Consider the following 18,273-nt stretch of genomic DNA (forward strand, 5'->3'; position numbering starts at 1 on the left):
AAGAAACCCACACCCCAGGACAGGAGGCGGAAGTATAAGTCAAGATAAGTCTGTCTAATTGCATGTGCAAGAAGAAGCTGGGGAACACTTTACCCTGCTTCACCTCCTAGGGGGTCAGGGAAGCTTCTCAGAAGAGGGCACTTATTTTTTCTTTTTTTAAAAACATTTTTATTTATTCATTCATTTTATTTATTTATTCACGAGAGAGAGAGAAGCAGAAGACACAGCCAGAGGGAATCTGCAGGGAGCCCAATGTGGGACTCGATCCCAGGATCCCGGGATCACAACCTGAGCCAAAGGCAGACGCCCAACCGCTGAGCCTCCCAGGTGCCCTGAGAAGAAGGACACTTAAATGCAGGACTCAACCTTGTAGAATCACTGAACTCAGGACCTCCTGATAGAACAACTCTTGGAACAAAGTATTTTTAAGTGATGTGAAGATTCTTCACAATCATTACAAATAAAGTCCAGCTATTATTTCGTGTTTTGCTTTGTTTTTTTCTTTCTGGCAAAAAGAAAAAAAAAATTCCTCTAAATGGACCTCCTTTTTTTTTCAGGCTCCCTTTTATGACAATTGGTGGCATTTATAAAAGTTTATTCAGAAGCACGGAGAGAAAAATCAAAACCAAGACAAATCAAAATCAACTTTCCAAATCTTAATGAGAACCTGCTCTGGGCAAGGCTGACACACAACTACTTTAATCCTTTACTGTTTTTATAAAGAACACTGCTGATTATCTGCAGCCTGTGTAATAAACTGCTACAAAGTCCAAGAAGAAATGATTTCACATTAGCAATGATTAAACAAGCACTAAAAACAATACTGTACAAGAGAAATAACAGCCAGTAAAACTCCCCTGTCAATTGTTGCAATACCCCACAGATTTATGACCAGGAGCTGCCTCTGCTTGGAGAGAACCAAGCGCGCTCGGTGCACTTCCTAACTGGGCTGCGGAGGCTCCAGGACACAGAGATGCGCCCGCCAGCATGTAGCCAGGGCTCTCGGCCCCTTTCTGTGTTTCTCCAGTGGAGAGGCCAAGGATTCCTCTCTCCTGTGATCTAACTTTGCAGGTAACGGAAGCAGGAGGCGGAGGGGTTTCACTGTATGACGTCCGCCCCATGCTTTCCGTCCACCAACCCCTTCCCATCTACGCTCGGGGCACCTTGCATCTTGGGCATGCCCAACGGCCCACAGAGTCTAGGATCTCAGTAAGTCTCCTTGCTCCTCCCTTTTGTTCTAATTCATCATATACACGGTCACCACAGATACTGCTTTCAGAAAGGGAGAAGCACATAGACACAAATCCCTGGACGTGAAGCTCTTCCAAATTCCTTAGATTTTTCCCTTCTGAGATGGCCACCAAACCAGACCTCCCTAACCGGTGCACGTGGGGAGCAGTCACCGACCAACGTGCCCACCGATCCTTCAGCCTAGGGAGGCCTGGGGTGTCCAGAAACCGAGGGAGTGACGAGAGGTCGATGGCTGTCGTACAGCTGACATCCCTAATCTCCTGGGGAGTGGGGCCGCCTCAGACCCGCCCCACCTCCACATAATTAGGGGTCAAGTGAAAGAGTGGAGTGCGGTTGGGAAATGAGTAAGAGAGCTGTCAGCACAGGGAGAAGACGGAAAATAAAACAGACCGGCCTCTACTTCTTGACCACTTAATCCGGAGTCACTCCGCAAGGCAGTCAGAGGCCCCAAACCATAGAACCCCAAAGGGACCCACTCTGTGACCCAGGGTCCAACAGCAGGCCTTCTCAACCACGATGAGTCATTACAAACAGGCTCAACAAATCTGCTGTTTAAGAAGTCAGGGAATGGTGTGGTTTGTGTTAGAGGTCTTCCATCGCGAATTCTATTTCTTTCACAGTCTAACGCATCCAAAGGTAAGTTTCATTTATCCAGAACATTCAAAGGCCTGGCGTACCTTATTTCTCAGGGATGTCACATGCGGTATTTTTATTTTATTTATTTTATTTTATTTTATTTTATTTTATTTTATTTTATTTTATTTTATTTTATTATCTTCTTTTGAGTGAGAGAGGGAGAGATTGAAAGAGAGCATGTGTGGGAGGAAGGGCGGAGGGAGAGGGACCAGCAGACTCCCCACTGAGTGGCACTGGATCCCAGGACCCTGAGAGCAGGACCTGAGACGAAGGGACATGCTTACCCGACTGAGCCACCCAGGCGCCCCACACGCGGTATTATTTTGTACGAAGATGTGCTAATGCCAGATAATCTATATGAGTTTTTTTCATTTATATAAATGTGAGCTGATTACATACATAGGAGACATCTTTGTGGTTTGGAGATAATATTGCACAGTGTATGTACATGTTAAATATCACTTGAATTACGTATCGCACTGACAACATAATGGAATCCAGCCAATTTCTTTCGCATGGAACAGTAGCTATAGTCTCAGAATTTGTCAAACCAAAGGATAAAATTTTCCCAGCTTTTATCTCTCCTGCTTTTTTTAAAGATTTTATTTATTTATTTATTTATTTATTTATTTATTTATTTATTTAGTATGAGCAGGGGGAGGAAAAGAGGGGGAGGGAGAAAGAGAATCCCAAGCACACTCTCCCCTGAACCCAGAGCCCCACTTGGGGCTCGAGTCCAAAACCCCAATATCATGATCTGAGCTGAAACCAGGGGTCAGATGTTCAACCGACTTGAGTTATATATATAACTCAACTTACTATATTGATTTATTATAACTCAGTTATCTTACAGATGTATGTATAAAATGTCACATGTCCTTAAAATATCTGAAGCAGTTTTTATGTACACATAATAAAAGGTGAATGGAATAAATAAGAAAATGGAGATAAGAGGAAAATAAAGGTAAGATAACAAGCTGAAGCCAAGACTAGGCTCAGTCCCTAAAATCAGCTTCATAAAGCTTGTTTCAGTTATTGGAAATGGGCCACAATTTGGTTCCTTGCAGGCAAGGCACCATTACTAATATGATTTGTAGAATGCACGCGATAAAATCAGTTCCTTGCAAAGCAGCCTATCTTCGTACTGGACTCCGAGAGAAGTTTCTCTGTGGGTATTCCGAGGAGGAATTCTAGGTGCTGCAGTCAGCGAGGCTCCGACAACATCCTCAAGCACGCACAATATTTAGCCTTACAGAGAGAGTTCCTTTTAAAGCCAATGGCAACGTTAAGAGGCCACAAGAGAGCACAAATTTCTGATGGTCTGTTTTCCAAAGAGAACCTGAGACAATCCAGAACGGAGAGAATGTCTTTATTTTAGGCCCCTTCCTTAATAGCACAGTTCAGGACCATCAGACCCCGTGAAGGAAGTGTGTGGGCTTTGCAGCTCGGAAATGTAGGTTCTTCTCTTGGCATTCTCGCCATGAGACTTTTGGCAAAGATTTCAAGCTCCTTAAACCTTGGTTGCTCTCCCAGCCATCGTTTTCGCTAAGCGATAAAGCTATGAATGTGCCCCGCTCAGGGACTGGCACACGGCAGGCAGACACCTTAATGACGCTGGTTGGACCCAGCTCTAAATACATAAAAGGAGGTCAACTACAGGAGATGCAAAATGAAGTGCAAAAGAACAAATTTCAGGGGATGGAAAAGTTGATGAACAAGAAAATTATTTTAAGGCACATTAATGTGAAATATTTTCCAGTGCTTTCTCTTGCTGGGTGTTGTTTCATTTATGATCACTACCTGTTTGCTGTTCTCTAGCTCAGAAATCTCCTCTGTATAATTAAGGCAATGTTCCTCACATGTCCTGTCCTCACAGGTGGATATTATTCAAGCAATGAAGACAAAAGCCTTGAAGGATGAATATATTTTCTTTTAGCTTGGTTGGAATGTTCAGAAAGCATTCGTGAACAGGATTATCATTTTTGGAATATTCGTATCCTTCATTGTCCAGACGCTGCCTTAAAGGCAACAATGCCACCAGCCACAGAACCCCAGGCATGCAGCGGGCCCATTATCTGGACATGGGTGATGAAGGCATAAGTTGAGGAACGTTGTGGCTGCCCCACACCTTGTGAAACGGGCACGTGTTGAAATCCTTGGCATGAATACGTGTGAGGAAGAAACGGAAAAGCAGAGGATATTCTAGTGACCATGTTCTGTGACTCCCTTAAGGTCTTAAACGTAACTTCTTCCTTTGTAGACTGCATTTCAAAGCCAGAAAAAGAGTTGTCAGAGGCTAAAATGTCCTTGGGTCCTTTGTGGCTCGCTGTTTCAATCAGGCAGTTGGCCAAAGAAAGGAGGAAAGAACCCAAGTGGCCTGAATATCACTCACCAAAAATACAACTGAAATTAGGGCAGAGGCAAAAAGGAGGTCCCTAAGGACCATCCAGTGATGGGAACTCACTGGGCACAAAGGCTCCTGGGAGAGTTCCTCCACCCAGCCCCCCAGCGACATGAGGACAGCATACTCTCTCCACACAATTTACACGCTCCCTTTAGGTCACAGAGCCCAGCGTAAGGTCAATCCATGCCTTCCGAGGTACTCAGAAATGGATTCACAGGATGTGCAGCAGCAGTTGAGGAAAGAGCTCCAGGAGTCAAGGGTCAGCCCCCAGTGTGGGAGGGTTATTGCTAGGTAAACCAAGTAATTTCTGCTTCGTGAAAAATCTCTCGATAGTGTATATAGGGAAATACTCATTTCAGCGCTCCAAACTCAGTACACCAGCAACACTAACAGTTCCTACCTGATGTCCTGTCTGGGGCCCTAGGAGTGGCATCCCCTGCCACTGAGTTGAGGGCACCCCCATACTGATACTGTCTGAATCCTACATGGTCCTAGGAGGACAGTAGGTGCTTAGGTAATATTTGCTTGATCAAGGCTGAAAGGACCTAGCAGCCATTTGTAGTTCAACTACTTTGTTTTACAGAAGAGGAAGCTCAGGCCAGGTGGGCTGTGATGTAGATAAGGTTACTCAGGTGCCAGAAACAGAATAGGAATCCAGGTATTCTGAATCCTAGCCCAGTGCCCTATGACTATGCTTTCTTCACATAGGAAGGACAATCGTGTTTTTTTTCTCTGGAAGTTTATTTCTTTAAATAACACTGTCTCCATTTCTTTCTTGCAAGGAAGTAAATTAATGGTGATTTGATTTATTTCAAACTTGGGGCACCTGGGTGGCTTAGCGGTTGAGCACCTGCCTTTGGCTCAGGTCATGATCCTGGGGTCCCAGGATCAAGTCCCGTGTCGGGCTCCCCACAGGGAGCCTGCTTCTCCCTCTGCCTCTGCCTCTGCCTCTCTGTCTGTGTCTCTCATGAATAAATAAATAAAATATTTTTTTTAAATCTTATTTCAAACTTAAATAAGATTGTGACTTCAAAAATAAAGGCTTTTGGAAATACAAAAACATAAATAATGAATGATATAACCTTGGAATTGTCTGGACATAAAATCTAGATAGATGATCTTTCCTATTTTGGGGGAACGACTGTGAAGGTGACTTTGATGGAAGATGAGTTAAGATCAGGCATTTACTTAATTCCACGGGGGTCTGTTTTATGCCCCGAATTAGGTAAGAATGAGGTTCTTCTGGGTAAACTAGAATCAAGATGGAGAAGGGAACCAGAGAAATAAGATTACACGCCCTTAATATTTTGGAAAATCTACAAATTATGATACAATAGACTAGATTTTTCTCTCAAGCTGTTTAAGCAAATATTAATTTGATTTGATCCCAAGGCCTTTTTCCTAGTAGCCCACATATAACTTTATCAGGATGTGTCCATTTGGTCACAACAGAATGGGTGGCAATCTGCCAGCAGCCCATGGAAACCACCTTCCCCCAGTTGTGCTTGCTGGAGCAGCATTTGGGACAACCTCCCTCAGAACCTTTGGCCCTGTAGTGGTGCACCGAGCTTCTTGGTGCCTCCGTGTGTCATCAGTGAACAGGCTTGGTGACCATTTTCTGCCCTAGCCCCAGGCCCTGAAGACCAAAGGCCATCGCAAAACTCCTGGTTGCTTGTGCCCTACTACAACTGCCTGCAGCTTGGCAGGGTGGAGTATAAGACTCCTGAGTCTCACTAAAGGGCCGAAACCTAGAAACAAAGAACATTATTGCCATGGAAACACTATTCACCAACATCATACAGTACTAATTTTGATCAATTGTTTAGTTCCCCAGATCTGGCCATTTAAAAGGGGTAAACATTTGGGGCACCTGGGTGGCATGATCAGTTGAGTACCCGACTCGGTTTCAGCTCAGATCCTGGTTTCATTGGTCGTGGGATCGAGCCCTCCATTGGACTCCATGCTCAGTAGGAAGTTGGCTTGGGGATTCTTTCCCTCTGCTCCACCCACAACTCTCTGGAGAGCACGTGTGCATTCCCCCCCCCCCCCCCCCGCCTCAAATAAATGGATAAATCTTTAAAAAATAAATAAATAAATACAAGGGATAAACATCCTACACAAGCTGCAAGAAAATGTCCCCATGAGGCCAGGACTCTCTAGGTCAGTCCCAAGCCAACCTCTTTCTGTCTTCCCTTTACATAGTGTTTCCTTTGATCACTCTTAGTAAACTCTACAACTCTGGGGTTTCTATCTGAATATAATGATGAAAGACAGCAAACTGAGATCTGAGAGACTTGATGCCTAGCACAGTTATCCTGAAACACAGATTAGAAGTTGCTGCAAAGGTGACTGAGATGTGAAATCCAAGTATTGAATTCCACGTTCTTCATTATGCTCGTTGTTAAAATGGGAGAAAACCTTTTTGGATTGAAGAACTTCTCTAATGGAGGTTAAGAGAGGGTGGGGAAGTAAGCATCCTCAAAAAAGGGAGAATGAGGGAACCCTATTCCATCTCCATTGCCTCTAGGTTTCACAGACTATAAGTCAAACTAAAACACAAGCAGAATTTACTTAAATTGAGTATTAAGTTTGGGTCACACAGCAAGTGGACATAATATTTATTTATAGTTCTAGGAAGAAAGGATTTACATTTTCCACACACAACACTGTTCTTTGAGAGAATATTCTTTGGATGAAGAACTGCATCTGCTCGTACAGACCACATTCTTGACGGTTCAAGGACATGCTGTGTCTACGGAGTCAGCTCGTTGACTATTTTGCTGTAGTAGGCTGGCTGATTCAGATCAAACAAGAAAGTAACTCAGCCAACTCATGAAGCCGATTAATTTTTTAATGAACAGGCCAACAGTTTCCAGATTGTATAGAAAGATACAGGCCTAGAGATGGGTTACTGCAACACATCAATCATACAGCAGTTCTGCTTTCACACAGCTGGTCATACAATTAGTGCCGTATTGTGTTTAGTATTAAGAAAGCTGTATTATGGTGTGGGTGGAGTCCCGATAATTGGAATAATAAAAATGCAGCAACATGAGCATAAGTTTTTTCAATTAGTCCATCACGTGTCCATCCCTTAATGATGTTGGCCATTATACACAAGTGAGAAAGCAAAGGGTTTCCAGGTCCAACATGCACTGTTTTCCTATTATTTCTTTATGACCATTTAGGACTTTTGCCTGCCAAAAAAATATTTCTAAAAACTTTCTTAAGTGCAATTTGGAAGCTGGAAGATACCAAATAATAATCATAACTTATTCATTGTGCATTCCTAAAATTTTCCACCAATGCAGGGTCTAGCCGGGTGCTCAAGGTTAGCTGGATTTGTGCAGCACTGTCCTATTCCAGTTCCCTGAGGCCCCATTCAACTTGGTCTGCAATGCCTGCTCATTTCTCACTAGCAGGCTAAACATGGCATGGCATAGCAGTCTGGATGTCTCACTGCTATTTCAATTGCTCAAAAGGAGATCGCGCAGAGCCTGCCTAGGGGGTAAAACTGTACCCTCTTCCTTATTGTGACCACCTGGCTTCAGAAAGGAAGGGGGCAGAGAGGTATATCCTAAGATGTGTCATCTTTACAAAGCTCTAAAGAGGCTATTTTTCATATGAAAAAAATTATTATATTTTAACATTCAAAGTGGTACTTCATAGACGTAAATTTTAGAAATGCCCACCCAAAGAATGAAGCATAATTCCATTTTGCAAAAGTTTGGCTAAGTCTTCTTCCCTCAGACCAAGCTTCGCTCTTTCAAGGCAAAATGTGGTTTGCAAATAAGGAAAATGAAGTCTAAGGGAAGTCTACAGAGCGCAAAGCCAACTCTCATTGCTGTGCATAAGCACTGTGCTGGGGCTGGAAGGGATTCAGGGATGAAAAGGAAACACTTCTCAAGGAGCTTACAACCAAGTGCAATGAAAATAATGAGGTCGGGAGCCGTGGGGGCTGCGGTTTTCCCAATACCCACAGTTTCTCTTGGAAACCATGTCTAGAAGTTGGAGGACTCTGACTGTGCTTCTGTCCAGCCTTGATCTGGAATCTACTCGTTTAAAAAAAAAATGTGAATATTGCTTGTTGGCTTACTTCTACCTCACTTCTTGAATTCACACGGCCCATTACTTGAAGGAGGAAGTACACAAAGGTTACATAGACATTTTATGAGCTGGATTCACCAAGCCCCTACTTCCTCAGTGCTTCTGCAATGAAAGGAGTATATATATATATATAGGAATGGAAGCCAAGTTCGACAAGAAGGAACACAGGGTGACTCCCAGGTCCTAAAGATGACACTGAGCAGGTGTCTTTTAATTCAGAAATGAACTTGGTAACGTCACTGTTACACTTTAAAGCAAGGCATCTGCCTACAACCGCGTACACAGAATCCCTACGTTGATCACACATGGTTTATTAGAACTACAGAAGGAAAACACCACTCTTCATAGTAGAAAAGCAATCCATTTCTTTTAAAACCCTTTTCACAGAGAAACTGATAAGCAAGCAGAAGATCCTAACACGAGGAACCACAGGACTCCCTGAATGAGGATGTTCAAACCTCCACCTCTTGCCATGGGTGTGGCCCTGCTGGAATCGTCTGGCCCAGAGAGCTATCCATCTCCATTCACACACGAGCTAATCAGTTCAAGGAGGGAAGCGCCAATGAGCTCTCAGATCAATATGGTGAAGTATGGAGATTGATCTTCTCCCAGAGTGAGTGCATTAACGAGCTCCTCTGTATGACCTTTGCCCAGTGGTACAAATTAGACTCCACCACAAACCACATTCTTGAATGGAGACCTTCAGTCTTGGCTTGCTTTTAATAAAGCACACTGTAGGCAGACCTCAAAGAGGACTATCAAAAATTATAGTGCACTTCTGTACAGAGTAGGAGGTCTTGCAGAATTAGTATATTATGTTTGAAATTATGGAGCAAGACAGCATAAATGCATGCTTTTAAAACAAAGCATATTCCTTTAAAAAGCATGTTTCCTTTTCTTCTTTTCTTTCTTTTTTTTTTTTATTCTTTTCGCTAACGGTGCTGTATATCTTTCCAAGCAGGATGTCCTACTAATGGCTTCATTTCATCCCCTCTTAAGAGTTCAGGGAGATACAACTGTGCTCAAGATCTATGCTTCTCGAACTTGGAGACGCCTACAATTCACCTGGGAGTCTTGTTAAAATGAAGGTTCTGATTCAGCAGGTCTGGGACCAGGATTCTACACACCTAACAAGCTGAGCAGTGAGGCCAATGCTGATTGAATACACCACCCTTTCAATAAAAAGCTCTAGTAAATTCCAACAAATATCTATCCCCCCTGCCCAGCCCATGTGTATGTGCGTGTGCAGAAACATTGTGTCACTCACACATCAATATTTTAGGCATAGGAATTTGGTATGAGAATAATCATTCTAATGGCAGAGAGTAAGAGTTTTGGAATCAGACAGACTTGATGCAAACCCAGGCCTATCAGAGGCCCAGAGATTAAATGTAACTTTGGGCAAATGATTTAAGTCCTTGAGTCTTATTCCAGCTTCAATCAAATTCTAATTAACATTGGGGCACCTGAGTGGCTCAGTCACAGTTAAGCGCCTAATTCTTGATTTTAGCTCAGGTCATGATCTCAGGATCATGGGGTGGACTCAGCAGGGAGTGTGTTTGAGATTCTCCCTCTGCTCCTCCCCTCACCTCTCATGCTGTTTCTCTCTCTCTAATATAAATAAATAAATCTTTAACAGAAAATTCTGATTAATATTGACACTTAATGTTTTTGCACCTTGTTGTAAGAGTTAACCGAGCTAATACACACACAGAACCTAAAACAGGCTTGAGTTCAATAAATAATAGCTATGATTAGAGTACATCACTGTTCTTCCACAAAAAGTCAGATGGAGTGTGATAGAACAAAGAATTCAACACCAAAGGAAAATCAAAGCAACAACTCTACACTTTTGCTTGGACGTGGTGTCCCTGCTCATTTTCTTACTGCTGAGGAGTGACCAGACAGAAACTGTAGCTGCTGGAGGCCCAGAGAGATCCTGACCTCAAAAGATGAGCACAATGATAACCAGCTGCCCTTTTGTGGTGACTTAAAATGGCCAAAGCCCAGATGGCACCAGTGAGTGTGAATGTATGTCGGTGAGGGGCCCCCATTTTCACACATGGGGAAAATGTGTGCCTGTTTGTCAGTGACCCCCATACATACATAAACACATACACCTGTGCTGCCCCCAGCCCTGCTGATTCCCCACCCCTGCCCAGGGGAGCAACTTCACAACCACTGGGAGTCGGACAAGGGTTTCTATCTTGTGCATCTCTCTTGACACTCCACTTACTTGCTGGTTTGAAAATTCCAGTTTGGGAATTGCATTTGGTTGGCATTCAAGCTTTAATCCCTATGAAGGAGTAAGTACCCATGAAGGCATCAATATTTAAATCAGTGGTTTTACAAGTGTGGTCAGAGGATCCAAGAGGTTAAAACTATTTTCCCAGTTACACTAAGCTGCCATTTTACCCTTTTGACCCTCTACCTCTCAAAACTGTACAGAGGCTACAGGATGTAATGACATCATCACTTTGGTGGCAAATGAATTGCGTGCTTGTGAACTCTCGTGTTCTACCCATTTCTCCTTTTTAACTCCTGCTGCATTAATGTTGATAGTTAACACGCACATAAACTATAGGTCTTCAAGAGTGCAAAGAGTCCTGAGATCAAAGTTTTAGAACCAGTGCTTTAAAATCAATATCAATTATATCATATTGAATTTCTGACAAGTTAGCAATTTTATGGAATAACTACTGAGTTCAGAACTCTGTGCTAGGGTTTGGGGAAGAAAATAGTGTTAAGGGATGGTGGCAAACTGGAGAGACAGACACATAAACAAGTAACATGGAGGAAAGAGGGTATTAAGATCAGCATAGGTCCCAGATTTTGTCAGACAGTCCTAATTTCAAGTTATCCCATGACTACATTTTGACTTCCCAAATCACTGACTTTGAGTTTGGTGGTAGTGGAATGGATATCTCTCTCTCTATATATAATACATAAATAAATATACATATATATATATGCACTAAATTAGAATAATGAACAAAATGCTATAGTAATATAGGAAAGAGAGTGATTAATTCTGGCTCAAGCAACTGAGGAAGTTTCTTGGAATTGGTATTTGAGCTCAGCCATGTACAATAAATGTTCTGAAGGGTACCTAAGCAAAGAGAAGGTGAGCCAAAGAAGTGAGGGCAAAGATGAGTTAGTTTGATGCATCTGTAGTCAAGGAGTGGGAGATGAAAAGGTGATGGTGACGGGTTACTGTCTGAAGAGCTTTAACTTTTTCTGCAGATGCAGTGAAAAGCTGAGAGTTCCTTGATTAAATCAGAAAGCCTAGGGTAACAGCTGGAAGAAGTGTGTTCTAGGAGAATACAGGATAGGAAAAGAAGCCTCTTGGAGGTGATGTTGGTAATGCTGGTGATGGACATCCATGTGTTCAGCAAGCAATTCAGAATGCTACTGTGGAGTCTGGGGAGAAGGTAGGGCATAATGGTGAAATCTCAAACAATGTGTAGCATGAGCAGTGAAGGGAAACAACAGCAGCTGAATTAGAGAAAAATACCATTTTAAAGTTGGGTAGATAGATAGATAGATAGATAGATAAATAAATAAATAAATAAATAAATAAATAAATAAATAAATAAAAGTTGGGTAGAGGGCACCCAGGTGGCTCAGTCAGTTAAGCATCCAATTCTTGATTTCAGCTCGGGTTGTAAGACTGAGCCCTACTTGGCCTCTGCACTGGGTGTGGAGTCTGCTTAGGATTCTCCCTCTCTCTCAGCTCCTCCTCTCTGTCTCTCTCTCTTTCTATCTCTCTCTTGGAAAAATAAATAAATAAATAAATAAATAAGTAAGTAAGTAAGTAAGTACATAAATACATAAAAGTTGGCCAGAGGGAGAGGAGCCAATGAGGGAATCTTGCATGGAAAAATCAGAAACACAGTATTAGTGACCAAAAGTCTATTTCAGAAGGAATGTCAAGGATGCAGGATTGAGAAAGAACGTATGGATGAGGTTACTCATAGTGTTTGAGAATCCAAAGAGCTGTTTCCCATGGAAAGTGGGAGTACAGCCTCCCTGCTGGCCCCATTTAAGAGCCCCCATTCCCCACACCCCATCCCCCATCCCCCACACAAGATTGGCCCTGGAGACACCATGAAGAGGAGGTAGAGCAGAAGGCATAGGAACCGTGTTGGAAAAAGCAGGATGGTGAAGACAAGGAGACCTGCTTACAGGTCACTGGTTTTAACCCTTGTTGGAGGGGAGACTTGCACATCTCTGTGACGGATGGGACTGAGTGGAAAGGGAAGAATAAAATGCCAGCATGGCATGAAAACAATGATAGAATTGAGAAAGTGAGAGGAGCAGTTCAAGGGGGAAAATTGGAAGAGAAGGAAACCCTCAGACTCCATAAGAAGAAGGGCATTATTTCTTAAAAGTAGGCTCCACATCCAATATGGGGCTTAAACCCAACGACCCCAAGATCAACAGTCTGAACCAGGCAGATGCATCAGAAGGGGCACTGAACTCAGCACAAATCTGGACCTCTTTTGAGAATGGGTCTTGAAATAGAATAAGAAGAAAGAAAGAAAGAAAAGAAAGAAAGAAAGAAAGAAAGAAAGAAAGAAAGAAAGAAAGAAAGAAAGAAAGAAAGAGAAAGAAAGAAAAAGAAAGAAAGAAAGAAAGAAAGAAAGAAAGAAAGAAAGAAAGAAAGAAAGAAAAGAAAGGAAAGAAAGGAACAAAGAAAGACAGGGAGGAAGGGAGGGAGAGAGAGAATGGGTCTTGAGAGGGTTGTGTGGCTGTGTGTTATGGCAGGAGGGAGTAGGTGTTGGTGTAGGAGGGATATGAGTGTGTGTGCGCACATGCATGTGTGTGGGTGGAAGAGGGAGTAGGTGTTGATGGCAGGGAGTCTGTGTCTGTGTTGGTGCAGGAGGGAGTGTGTTCATGTGTGCATGGGTTATCTGTATTGGAAGAGGAAGGGTATGATGTGGCAAAAACAGGGCAGATGCAAGTGAGAGCTCACAGTCAGAAATCACCTGACTGAAGCTCCTTCAGCTCCTTCAGAAACTAAAGTTTGCCCAAAATTTGTTTCTTTGTTCCAAATTTTAACCCAGGTCAGGGTTACAGAGAGAAAAGGAGACTCACATTGTTGAGATTTTACTCTCCTTTGGGGACCTCTATTAAGGCACTCATCATATTGTTAATGTAATTATCTGAGGGTTTTGTCTTTTTTTTTCTAAAAAAGTTTCTAGAACTCATTCTCTCTCCACTCTCATACCTTCCCATTAATAATAGACAAAATTATTTGGCATAAATAAGCCTCAGGCGACATAGCAATAGAAGGAAGACAGAGTCACTGAACAAACGTGCATGAATTGGACAGGACTCCATCCTGACTCCAACCAGCACTTCAGTACCCTTATCACAGAGTCAGATTAGAGACACTGATCATCTCACAATCTACTTCCTCCTTCCTCATCTTCAGCTGATGATGAGGCATTAAGGAGCCTTACGTCAGGCCCAAGAGAAATGGGAGAGTTATAGAGACTTAAGAAAACTGACAGGGGTGCCTGGATGGCTCAGCTGCTGGAGTGCAACTCTATATCTCTGTGTTGTGAGCTCGAGCCCCATGTTGAGTATGGAGATGACTTAAAAATAAAACATCATTAAAAAAAAAAAGGAAAAAGAAAACTGTCTCATAAAATCCTATTTAACTATAAAGCAAATATCAAATGCACAAGAATAAACCTATTTGTTGGTTTCAACAATGAATTGTGTTGGTCTTTAGCAGGTGTTTCTTCAGAGTAGAGTATCTGAAATATAATTCTTGCTTTTTGGTAATGTTGAGATCCAAGTTAAGGAATAGCATTCTAGCATCTTCCCCCCAAAACAGAATAGTCACACGTATTTTCACACACATGTCCTCCTCTTTGAGAATAGAGACCATTTCCTTTTTTTTTTTTTTTTTTTTTTTAAAGAGCGAGCCAGAGACACAGAGTGTGCATGTGTGTGACGGCAGGGGGCAGAGGGAGAGAGAAAGAGAGTCTCAAGTAGACTCTGTGCCCTGTGTAGAGCCCCAAGTGGGGCTCAATCTCACAACCCCGAGAGGCCATGACCTCAGCTAAAATCAAGAGTCAGACGCTCAAGTGACTGAGCTACCCTGGCCCCTTGGGTAGAGACCATTTCTAATTTATCTCTTATTAGGTCCTGGGACCATGTACTCTGTAATTATCACTTAATTTTAAAAAATACTGTGTAAATTATACATCTTCCCTATTTCATAGACAGGGACATGACAGGTAATTCACTTTCCTAAGAGCAGTGGCCAGCCAGTAGCCTAGCTAGCATCAATTAAGATAAGAAGAAATTGGTATTTCCTAAACATAGACACCCGGAAACTTGATTTGTGTTAAATCCTTTACCTCCCATAAAACCTCTGAAAGAAATAAGTGACACTCTGTTCTACAGATGAGGAGACTGAAGCTTAAAGAAGCTAATAGCATCCAACTGGGACGGGCCCCACCAGCTCTGGCCCTCCTGCCACCCCCAAGAGGGGGGTGTTACTCCCAGGACAGAACCTGGACACTTTCGCCAGCCCATCTTCCTCGTCTTTTGACCTCATGTAAGACTGCTCACTGTGTGGCCCTGGGACACAATTCTTAACATACTACATTTGAGCCGTGTGAAACCACAGCGCTATTTTGTGGGTAGAAAACTGGACCCTCTTTTGGTGAGTCTATATGTTATCTGTTACATTTTGTATTCAGGGGTAGAGTACCCTATGACACTCTGTGGTGTTCTGCCAAAAATGTTTGCTATCACTGCACGATCAAATCAGTGGATTTGAGAGGTTACTACAGAAGGATTAGTGTATTTTTTTTAATGAAACTGCACAAGATTAACTCATTAATTCCCTAAGATTAAATGGTACATCTATGAAATTTACACACATAGATGAGCTTCACTGAAAATCTACAAATGGGTTATATCACTTAGCTGTAATATGAAAAAAGGATTCTTAGAGATTCTATCGAGCCTTAAAAATCAGTCTATTCATATGATTTCCACCTCTTCTCCGTGATTAGTTTACCTACATAAGTTACTACCTACATAAGTTTTTGAAAAAAATCATTCTCCTTATATTTGTTCATTTTTTTCTTTGACTGAGCTACAGAAAGGAACACTAACTGATAAAGTAATCCTTGAAGATGACCAGGGAATGGACTTGAACTCATGATATATGTGGAGTAGAACTGGTTAAGTCTCCTGAAGGCTCTAACGGAGGAGCAGAAATATTCCATCACCTGCAGTTTTCAAGGCTAGTTTGCTAAATTACAAATGTTTCCTATATGTTGGCCTAATTATTTTAAAAACATTTATAATCACTACAATATATGTAAAATAAAATATGCTCCTTGAGAGAAGAGGCTTTGTCTATACTCCTTGTGTACAATCTCAAGTCCTAAAACGTTAACGGGCACAAAACTGACACTTGATAAGTATTTACTGAATGAGAAGGAATCTTAAAAATACCTGACCAGGGGTCCCTGAGTGGTTCAGCTGGTTAAGCTTCCTACTCTCGCTTTTGTCTTAAGTCATAATCTCAAGTGGTGAGATCAAGCCCCATGTTGGGCTCTGTGCTCGGTCGGCAAGGAGTCTGCTAGAGATTCTCTCAAACTCTAATAAATAAACACATTAAAAAAAATACCTGACCAATCCTCTGGTAATTAAACTGTATATATATCACATCAACTGCATAGATATAAGGAAATCTAGAGGTCACGTTGCTTCAGTAGGTACTTGTGATCACACATGTGACCCAGTGTCCCATTTTCCAGGGACATTTAAAAGACTATACAGGAATCCATAGAATGCATAAAAATTCTTATCATCTTGTCATTTGAATCCATTTAAAAACCATATATACTCACATATTTCAATTTTAAATTACTTACAGTGATAAGAAAACTTAAAAGAAATGTCAAATGAGAATCACACTGAGAATTCCCTGGATAACAAACGAGAATATTTGTTACTTAAGGAGAGACAGCTGGTGGGGTGCCCGGGTGGCTCAGTCAGTTAAGTGTCTGATTTTTGATTTGGGTTCAGGTCATGATCTCAGGGTTGAGATGGAGCCCCACTTGGGCTCTGCACTGGGCACAGAGCCTGCTTAGGATTCTCCCTCTGCCCTCCTCCCTCCCTCTCTCTCTCTCTCTCTCTCTCTCCCTCCCTCTCTAAAAGAAAAAAAAAAGATGAAGACAGCTGGAATTAATGGTTTAGGATGAAACGAATTGATTTGAATTTCATAAATATAGTCAAGTGAACTATTGTACACATTTCTTTTTAAATTCCTTCTGACTCTGGCCTATCATGGTTGTAGGTAAACCAGTAAAAAATAAATTGTTCAGGCAGTGATAAAATACAATGACAATAAGGTCACAATACCATCGTACGTTGTTTATTCTGATAACTGTAACCTATTGTCTCATTTAAAGTTACTATTAAAAATCTGGGTTTTGAAAAACATCTCAAGTGGTAGAAAAATTGTGAGTTTTTACCTTTAAGTGAAAACAAGTGCTATTATTTTTAAAATGAGGATTTCACACTCTAAAACTTTCTTGACTGAAAAACTCAGAGACATCTAGTCTGAGTTGAGTTTCTTAGGGCTTATGTTAGAAGGGGCATCCTAATTCCAGAAAAAAAAATTATAATTAATGCTTTTCAGGTAGGTTGAATACATTTTTAGATTAAAAACTGATTAATAAATGTAAGAGTTTTGTAGATTCACAGCAGGTGTTTTGAGGGCTTATGTTGAAAAGCTGACAACTAATTATAAAAGCCTTACTGGACTAATCAATTACTCAGATCAACATTAGGTGCCTATTATGTTCATAAACATGGGAATTAGATCTCTCCTAAGTAAATGCTAAAATCACGAGTCTAAAACATTCTAATGTGAAATGTGAAGGTATAGCAGTCTTAATATATTATTAAAACTCCTTCCAAATAATGAATTGATTTTTCTGTGTACATTAGACACATGAAAGACATTTTTTCTGTTTCAGCTCGAATCCTATTTTTGCATTTGTTTTATATTTTTACAGTGACAAATGTCGACCACATCATTAACAAGGTGCCTGGTACAAAACATCATATATGATATTCTCATAACAAAACAGCCACTTTTTGTTCTTTAAAGAACTTTTAGAATTGTATACATAAACATGATCATAATTTTTAGAGGTGTAAACATGTTGATTTTCTTAAAAGTACATCGGCTGTACCCAACATCATTCCCCTAATCCAGAGATTTTCCTAAACTAATACCGAAAATGTCTTCTTACAAACAGGCTTTTGAGGAGCAGTTGCCTGTCAAATATATGCTATTCCTTCCCTCCAATGAGAACTCTCCTTCTCCGGCATTTAGGGAAAAGGCGAGCTCTTAAATAGATTCAAACCATAGGAAAACCCGAAATAGATGCAACCAGACACCTGCTGACGAACAGTGACAAATCCCACTGACACTGCAGTGACCCCCAGTTAGTCAAGATTTAATTAAGGGCATAATTAAGTCAGTGGAACAGAACACTAATGAGTGTTTTTTTTAATACGGGTAATTACACGTAAAAATACAAAGTGCGATGGAGACTTAAATATATCATTAAAATGAACGGTATAGAATAGCAAACAGAGAAGTATGCCTCTTCTATTGCTGTTTTAAAAAAAAAGTTGAATAAGTCTCAGGTTGAATAATACTCAGGCAAGTTTATGTTGGCTTCCCGCTGGGAACATTTGTTATTCTAATTTTGCAACAATAAGCGACTATGTGTATTGAGATCCTGTTTTCAATGCAGATTCCATCGGCTTTGAAGTCTTTCTGCGTTTAGCATTTTGTCCAACTGCAAATGAGCAATTAAGAGACT

At 41.4% G+C, this 18,273-nt stretch overlaps 1 protein-coding gene across 5 annotated transcripts in view; it reads right to left on the reverse strand.

Moving 5' to 3' along the window:
• NR5A2 (nuclear receptor subfamily 5 group A member 2) overlaps positions 1-18,273 on the reverse strand; it is a 137,534-nt gene that overhangs the window by 70,460 nt on the left and 48,801 nt on the right. The window lies entirely within an intron of this gene.

The sequence above is a fragment of the Canis lupus genome, chromosome 7 (genome assembly GCF_011100685.1).
Source record: "Canis lupus familiaris isolate Mischka breed German Shepherd chromosome 7, alternate assembly UU_Cfam_GSD_1.0, whole genome shotgun sequence".
In the NCBI taxonomy this organism is placed as follows: Eukaryota; Metazoa; Chordata; class Mammalia; order Carnivora; family Canidae; genus Canis; species Canis lupus.